The sequence below is a fragment of the Sinocyclocheilus rhinocerous genome, unplaced genomic scaffold (assembly GCF_001515625.1).
Source record: "Sinocyclocheilus rhinocerous isolate Xijiao unplaced genomic scaffold, SAMN03320098_v1.1 scaffold1160, whole genome shotgun sequence".
Taxonomy (NCBI): domain Eukaryota; kingdom Metazoa; phylum Chordata; class Actinopteri; order Cypriniformes; family Cyprinidae; genus Sinocyclocheilus; species Sinocyclocheilus rhinocerous.
This window is the reverse complement of record NW_015635060.1, coordinates 758,420-767,729: the sequence shown is the minus strand read 5'-3', so window position 1 is coordinate 767,729 and position 9,310 is coordinate 758,420. Positions and strand designations below refer to the sequence as shown.

General features: G+C 37.5%; 1 protein-coding gene across 1 annotated transcript in view; it reads left to right on the top strand.

The window, feature by feature from the left end:
* Positions 1-290: 290 nt before the first annotated feature.
* The window catches only part of LOC107746572 (tetraspanin-18-like), a 41,158-nt gene continuing 32,138 nt past the window's right edge, over positions 291-9,310 (top strand). The window contains exon 1 of the mRNA XM_016560833.1: positions 291-780. The gene's annotated coding sequence lies outside the window, so the exon portion shown is untranslated. The remainder of the gene's footprint in view (positions 781-9,310) is intronic.

The following is a 9,310-nucleotide window of genomic DNA, read 5'->3' as shown; positions in this document are numbered from 1 at the left end:
ATTCATTAAATAGAAAAAGTTCTAACATTTAAAACAACTTCCCCCAATAACAATGTACATCCAGGCATCAAAATAGACTTTATACTTGTGAGCCTTCCCTTAATGCATTTGTGCTGTAGAGGGTTAAGTTATGACTGAGGTTGTGGTCTAGATGTGAATTGCGGTGGGACAGGCCTATCATGTATGCCACAGGGAATGTCAGTGTCACGACCTTTGTGAGCATGTAGACAAAGGGATCGTGATACTTTTCTTATCTGACTCGCCATCTGTGGTGGTGTTGAGGGGGGCCAGGGAAGTGAAAACAATTTGACCATGAAATCTCCGCCCACGAGTTGACAGAGCAAAGCGCTAAATTGGTGTTCAGGGAGGAGTCAGAGAGAATCCCTGAATGTACCAACACCACTAATATATCATTTCTAATAGCATATCTATTGATTAACAGCAGCAGAACGCGAATAGAGTGAAAGAAGTAAAAAAGGAAGGGCGTTGAAGTTGTAGAAGAGAGTGTCCCTCCCTCCAGGCTGAACTGTAGAAAGCGTCTCTGGTCTGCGCTACCAGCGAGAGGGACGCGAGATTAGGGCAGCAGTTTGGGGGTCTCTGGAATTTATTAGCTGACGCTGGAAGCTCGGTGTTTTTTTCTGGATTCGGAGCAGATCTACAGGTCCGCCAGTTTTTCAGTCGGCATTCATTCACGCAGACCTACGCCCATCACATTTTACCTCGTTTCATCTCCTGGAACTCAGGACAGCGAAGACGAACGGGTGTTGTTTGGATTGTGAGGTGAGATTCTCGGTAAACCGAACTCCGCTGGTGTTTACGTGAATGCAAACTTGTGATAGCTGGTCAGTGAGATACGAAGCTCTCTTTATCTATTCATTTAATTCAAATTTCGAAACTCTGCCATGTATGGTTATCTCTTAAGCAGGGTAGAACTAAACAGATAAACACTCATATGTGTATTGTTTTGATACATTACAGTGAGATGGTGCGAGGGTTCACTCGCTTTTTACACGTAAATGTAAGTTTACTGTAGCCTAATAACTGTTTGAGAAGCTTGAAGGCAGAAAACACTTGGAATTAAAAACAGTCGTTTATGTATTCAGCTAACATTGCGCTTCTTTCGCTCCCAAACAAACAATTTCCTAACGTTACACTCGCTCGTATTTCACCGATGACGGCGCGTGTCACCATCCGGCGGTTTCTGTTAAATTGAATTAACGTTAGTTCAGTAAAGCTCGGGGAAAGTCTGGGTGGGATGAGGAGACATCAAGCTGGCGGTTTTCCCACGGGGTGTGACAGCAGGCAGCGTGTGTTGTCCAGGAGGTCCCGTCATAACTGTAGTTTATCCCCCCAGACGCACAGGTCAGCAGATGGAGGAGGCAGCCCTGCCGACGGGCGTGAGTTCAGTGCCAGCCAGTTTAAAACAATCAAACCGCATCTATTTCAGACCGCCGGTCATCAGTGTGTGAAGTGAAAGAGATAAATCTATCTATCTATCTATCTATCTATCTATCTATCAGTTTAGCAACTCAGATATAATCATTGAACCCCTGACATTCCCTTTAACAAAGAGTGACATTCTCCAGGCTTTGAAACAATGGTGCACCATTAGACATGAATTATGGGGGTTTTCCTGAAAACTAAAACCATGTATGAGTTATCTTTGGCCATATTCCAGAAGCAACAAAAACAGTGCCGGGTTAGGTTAATGTATCCTGTTCAATATTTCTGAAATCTTCTAATCTTTGTATGCACTTAACCAGCAATATTAATTGTTAGCCTACTATGCCTTCAGAAGATTGTTTTTCCAGCCTACATGATCTTCACAGCCTGTCAAACTACATCAAATATGGTGGTATATAGTAACTAGATCTGCCATGCAATCAAATCTTATCTAATCAGGTGTTACTGAGAAGAACTTGCAAACCTTTCAATTATGTTGTTGTTCTTGAAACTGAGTAATTTGTGAAGTCTCTCTTTGAGACAGAGGGTATTATTTCAAACAAAGCCATGCCATATATTCTCGAGGTTATTGAAAGATTTGTAAGTACACGGGACTTAAATCATACATTCCAACTGTCTAACTTCATGCGTGCTGTAACTCTATATTCATTAGAGGGTTTTGGTGAATTTGTCCACCTATTTCTGGACCTTATTTTTGTAGTCTGACATAAAGGTTTGCTGCACTTGTTCCACAAAGCAGACTCCGACCAGTTTTCAATTAGTCAGGCACTTGTGCGTGAAGATATTGGCTCTGAGGGATCCATTAATGCCAGCCTCTGGTGGCTTTGTAGTTTAGCTAAATGCTGATGTCAGAAGCACTCAAAGACTTCACTCGCACAGCTCAACACGGGCTCAGAGGTAAGACTAGAGCCTTAACCTTTACATTCCTCTGAGCTATTGCAAGGTATTCGAGAAGAACCAACACAATCCCATGGCAGTTTGTAACTGTATAATGTTTTGGTGAATTGGGCTAGTTCATATAAATCTCATTTGTATGTTTTCGTACAATCTGCTTATGGAACAGTTATGTTTGAGGGTGGGGTTATGGTGGACCTTCATGTTTACTTTTGTTTTTAAAAATGATTCACATTGTAAAATGTGGACATCAGAGGCCTAGAAATGATAGTGTTTGGTCTAATCTACAAGCTTTGTCCTATGGAAAAAGCCAGATCAATGTGATACCTCATTAGCCCACTTTTTAAATGCTCTTTGTTAAATTTTTTTCACATGGATAAAGAAATGAATCATGACAATTATTTATTTAGGATCAATTTCTCCTTTTTAGATTAACGGTCGCTATTGTTTGTATTGGTTGATAATTATCCAGTGAAATTTCTCTTTACAGACATGAAAATGAACCGATTGATTATTTAGAGGTGTATCAAACTAACCTAAGAACTGAAGCGGTGGACTGATGTGTTATGGAAGAGGGAGTCTGTGTTGTTCTGCTTGAGCAGACACAGAATCGTTCAGTCACTAAAGCATTGAGCTACTGGAAATGAATCTTTGGTTCTTCGTGGCGGGAAGTCCCTGTTGAGAGCAAGAGGCCCGTCTCCAGGCTGTAATATTAATATCAGTTGACATGGTGGCAAATGAACTGGTCGTCAGGGCTGGTTTGATCTCCACTGCAGTTCCCAGATCTCTAATCGGCGCAGGTGATTCATTCCACCCTGAGCTCTTATCCAGCCTCCAGTGAAATGCCCTTATTGACAGCAGAGCGAAGGCCCTGGGAGAAAAGGAGGTCAAGCCATCACTTTCTTCCAAGTTTCAGGCATCAGAGCTACACGAGCTGGCAGTTTGTAGTCTGCAGAGAATCTGGAATGAGATAGAGTATCTATTGCCTTGAAAAGAAAATTGCTTTTCCCCCCATTTGCTGGAGGACTCTCATCTAATTCATATGACATGGGGCGCTTCACCTGGTAATGGGTTTTGGGGCCTCGTTGCCTCTGAGACATATGAAATTTGCAAAGGAGCTGTGTAGATTAATTACCATGAAGAATATGTGTTCGTTGGTCATAGATTCTTCAAAAATTAAGAGGCTTGTCAAGTATGACCTGCCGCTGTAGAACTACTAGATGCTGCTAGATGCCTTTGTCCTAGAAGGCTTTGAGAAACTTTAGAGGATGCAGCTGAGGGCTCCAAAGTTCATTCAAGACAGGGATGTCCACTGACCCTGGTAAATAACAGGACCTCTTTATCAAGATGAAACAGACTGCTTGTTTGTGTTAGGCATAATACTTATCTATTATTCAGGCAATTTCCTTCAATATTAGTGTGCCAGGGATATAATGAGGTGAAAGTATGCATATAACAAGCTGTGCTCTACAGATAGCCGAGTGTCTCATTATTTAATCTTCACCCACAAGGAAATGCAGATTTTAGATGTATTACAAACTTGATTTTTCCACACTCCAGTTTGAAGTGTAGGTTTTATATGGAAGGAATCTTGTTGGTGTGTCCATTCAAAATGTTATTTTCCTAAATATCTGCATTTTAGTTACAGATAGAAATCTTGCTACAGGTACAGTGATTAAGCAGGAGGAGAATAATAGAGACGTTTGGAGAGCAATTAATCGCAACATGAAAATTTGATACCGCCATATCCCTAGTTTGGAGTCAAGGTCTCCTTAAGATGCTTATTAAATTCAGTGATTAAGGTGACTCTTTCATTTGAAGAGTCTATTTAGTGAATAGTTGAAGCAGTAGACATTGGTACTGGGCTTGATTTTTTATTTGAGAGGAATACAGTGACTTTTTTTAAGCTTGCAAAGAATAACTTGAACTTGCTTGCTGTTAATGCCTGCTGGTAAAAAAACAGTTAATTTAACTTTAATAAGCTGGATTATGGGATGCCATTTTGGTGCCTGTATATATATTGTACATGCGATATATAGCATATGTATCACAATTGATACAGATAATCTTCAATTTTTACTAGTATTTGGTACTGACTGCTGAACACCAGCCTGGTCTTGTTTATAAGTATTAATATGTAACATTCACAGGTATAAAATGTACATTTTATATATTTTGATTGACTTGATTGACAATATTTTATTGAAAAAATGCCAAAAGTGGTATCAAAATTAGTCCAAATAATGATGCGTTGAATGATGCAGTCACAGTTATCTCTGATGGAATTTTGTGTGAGATACAGAGCACAATTTAAGTTGTTAATTGTTGAAAATATTATCTCGATCCATTAAATGAGAGCTGACTAAGAATGACTGAGGCATGACTAAGACAACGCCTTTTGTGTCCCACGGCAAACTAAATAAATATTACATGATAAGTAATGGTTAAACAATTACAGAAATGTTATTCATTTTAAAGTTTTAAAATGTAGTCTTTTTAAACATTATGTAATCCTTCGAAATGAGCTGGCAGCAGAAATCACAGAACATTAAGTAAATGAGTAAACTGTGTTATAAATAAATAAATATGATTGAAAACTGAATTCAATATAATCAAAATGTTAATGCCACAATTGCAATACTCATAAGGATTCATTTGTAAGTCTTTAAAGTTGTTCATACATAAATAATTTGTTTTAGATGTTAAAACGTCAGTATCGTACATTTAGATGCTGTAAGTTTTAGTGTCTATGCAAATGTTAGTAAAAGTACATGTATAAAAGAATATGGTAATTCAAACTTATAAAAACCATTTAACATTTAAATGTACTATTAACTGTTAAAACTGTTAAATGTAATATAATTTTTCACTGTATATGGTAAAGGAACTTACAGGTAACAACAGTTTTTGCTGTGATAATAACACTGCATTTTGCTGACAATTAAAAATAAGGAACATTTCTCAAACTCAAACCATGGGCTGTTTATGATAGCGGCACACACAGTTGTGTATCCTCAGCTATTGAGTAAAAGCTCTGTTGATCTGATTTGCTCTCTTTATGACATTTGTACGGCCTGAACACAGACAGTTGTTTCTCTCTGCATAGGCTCACATTATAGTAAAGGCCTGTTTCTGCCTTTGACACAGTTAAACTCCTCACTACTCCTGACTCAGGCATATTTGTGTGCTTCTGATCTTTCTCTTTTTTTCTTTCTCATTCCAGTAGAAGTTTATTCCCCAGATTTTTCCCTGTACTCCCCACCTCTGCTTCCCCCCTCCTCTGGGTTTTTGGTTTTGGTAACAGTTCTGCGGTCGCTCCTGTGTATTCAAGTGCACATAGCAAACTCAAAAGCCATTATTCTACAGACAGACATTCCTTTGTGGAAAGCATTTGGTAGGTTTTAGTCGCTTTCTGTGTTCAGTGGTGTTAAGATGTTCACTACTGTTCTGTGCTCTTTTGAGATGATCAAGAAACACGTTGTTCTGTCTTTGAATGCCACCCACACATACAAGGACATTAGCATGCATTCACACAAACACACACTCACAGCAGCGTGAATTGAGCACAGCTGGCTTAGGTCCATTAGCTTTGTGTGTTTAAGGTCTTTGCTCTCTGATACAATATTAATTAAAAAGGCTGTTCTGTTTAGGATCACGTCTTGAATTCTGGACATTGTACTGATGACCTGTAATTTATATAGCCGAAGCTAAATGAAGCTTATGGGTACAGTGTTTCCCTGTGTTTCCCTATTTGGAGATGGTGATTTAATAGTAGAACTTGCATGATACTTTGAGCACTAAGCACTAAAATTGAGCAATTTTTTTCTCAATGTGCTGAGATAAGCTGTCCTTACAATACAAACATGATGAGAATTACAGTATGAACAATTTGGACTTAAATGGGTTATGTGTTGTTTTCCCCCAGATTTTATCACCATTATGCATTTTTATGCATTATGCATTAGTGCATCATATTAATATGCTTCTGCAGAGCCGAGATGTTTCTGCATTAGAATTTATTCATGTTTTTATTCATTGTGTCTGTAATTTCACAACACATTAGGCTGGTGTAAAAAAACAGTTAACAATACAAGCTTAGTAAAAAAAGAGTAATACAGACCCGCAATGTGAAATGCTTAGTACATTTTATACACATACATATTATGAATCAAATGTTTGGACACACCAAGTCATTCTTTCTTATATGACTATTTTCCACATTTTAGACTGATAGTCAAAACTACACTACAGTTCAGAAGACAGTAAACAGAAAGACAAAAGACAGTTTCTTTAATATTGTGAATATATAACTGTTTTCTAATTTAAAGGGGTCATATGATGCGATTTCATTTTTTCCTTTCTCTTTAGAGTGTTACAAGCTCTTGGTGCATAAAGAAGATCTGTAAAGTTGCAAAGTAAACAGAAAGACAAAAGACAGTTTCTTTAATATTGTGAATATATAACTGTTTTCTAATTTAATATATTTTGAAATGTAATGCATTCCTTTGACGGCAAAGCTGAAATTTCAGCAGCCATTACTCCAGTCTTCAGTGTCACGTGATCCTTCAGAAATCATTCTAATATGCTGATATTTCTTATTATTATCACAGTTGAGAACAGTTGTGCTGCTTTTTTATTTATATTTTTGTGGAAACTGTAATACATGTTTTGTTAGTATTCTTTGATGACTAGAACATTCAAAAAGTTCAAAACAGCATTTAATTGAAAAAGAAAATCTTACGTAACATAATGCATGTCTTAACTGTCACTTTTGATAATGGAATAGATCCCTATTGAATAACATTTCAAAAAATAAAAACTTAAAAACCCAAACCCTTAAACAGAAGTAAAGTATGGGAATTATGTATTGACCAAACAATGTTAAACAGGATTTCAGCTCCTTACACTCTGGACATTTTCTTAACTAACTTCATGATGTGCATTCTTAAACAGGGGTTCACGTGTATGCTGGAGACTTGTTGAATGCTTTTCCTTCACAATCTGGCCAAACTCATCCGGAATATTTCCTTTAGGTATAATTTCAGTTTTCTATTATATTTGTTATTTATATTTGTTTTAAAAAACTATATTTAAGCATTTAAGCTTATCTTTTATTAGATAAAAAGGTATTCAGATTCTGAGAAATTCAATCAATTCTGCCAAAACTTTTGACTGGTAGTGTGTAAATAACCATATCTGTCAGCTAGACTAAGAACCACAGTGCTTTCAATTAAAGTGACAAAACCACAACTGAACTGACAAAAACATTTGTATGTCAGTGTTCATGTCAGGTACAATTCATGTCCGATTCTCCAGAACATTTCCCCAGTCTCCTCATAATGTATTTGACAACTTCTTCCTTCAAGTCTGCCACATCAGATGCCACTATATGCCTGGTGTTTAATAGCAGATTAAGTTGACATGTTCTGTACTTTATAGTTTTACTCCTCGTGATTTTTTTATGAGATGCTATAAATGTTTCAGCCAGGCTTCTTTACCCATTTGTGGCTTTCAACAGATTTGTTGGGTCACTAAAGTTAAAGTCATCTTGTGGCTTTTAGGGCCGGGTTGCGAAGCCCCAGGCATCATTCTGCAAGACAGTGATTGTCAGTCAGCTTTCTCGGTTCAATGCAGGGCCATTAAGGAAACTGCCTTCTTTAATCATGAGATAACGTGATCACAGGAAGGCGGTGTATTGTCACATTGTGTGGTCATTAATGAGGAAACTACACGCTTCTCCATTCAAGCTGCTGAGGAAATATTTAGGGCAGTGATATCATTCCCCACTGATTAGGCTGGAGAATGGATGAAATAGACCATGAAGTCTAATCTCTTCCTTTTCTAATCTCTGCTCGTATTTGGAAACTGCCGGAGGAAAAGACTGAGCATCATTCAAAGGTAGTAAATGCTTTGTGTGAGCATCATTTGCATGTTACTGATTATTTTAACATAAATTGAATGTGCCAGCTTGCGTTTTTGTTGATGGAGAGAACAGGATCGCTCGAGACTGAAGGTTACAAGGTGCTTATTCTGATTTGGTGCCGCATTTTTGGGCTATGATTGGCAACTTAAATCCTCATGCAGGTTAAAGAAGGAGAGCTTCAGGAAATGATAAACCTGGGCTTGTGTCCCAATAATTAGTCACATGTTCTTTTGCCAGCTAGTGGCCACATTACGCTGACTTAATTACAACCACCTGCTTGAGACAGTAAGACTGAAAACATCAGACCCAGCAGTTGAGGCAAGTCTCCAGCTGTTTGCTCTTTCGGGATAATCTTATGATTGGCAAGTTGTAATGTTTTTCTTGGGTCCTGAGAGACCATGGCATCCATGGAGATGGTGTAAATCAAAAAGGATATTTCAGTGCTGCACTTCTTTGCCTGCCAACATGTCTTAAAGTAGAATATGAGATGCGCCCTCAGCAGTACACAGACCTAAAATAGTCCAATAAAACTCCATTAACATAGAACAATAGAAATGTAACCCACTGACTTCATTGTTTGTTTAACATTTAGAAACATTAACAGGAAATAAACAGAGATTTAATTAATAATTGGGAAAGATGAATGATTTCTGTTTGCTATATGCTAAATGCTTATTTTTTTGTGGAAAAATGTGCATCATCCATCATTAGTCTTGAAGAAATGTCAACTTGTTTAGCTGTGAAATGTTTTTCTTTATTAAACTGAAAAGCATCATTTTTCCACTCTAATATTGACTTTCTTTTTCAATGCATGCCAAAACATTTTTATTAAATTCATAGAATGGTAACACTTTAGCATATGGACCAGTTGTCACTATTAACTAGTTGCTTATTAGCATGCCTACACTCTAAAAAATGCTGGGTTGTTTCAACCCAACGTTGGGTCAAATATGAACTAACCCAACTTTTGGGTTAAAACTTTAATTAAAAAATTTAACCCAACAGCTGGGTTAGTCCATATTTGACCCA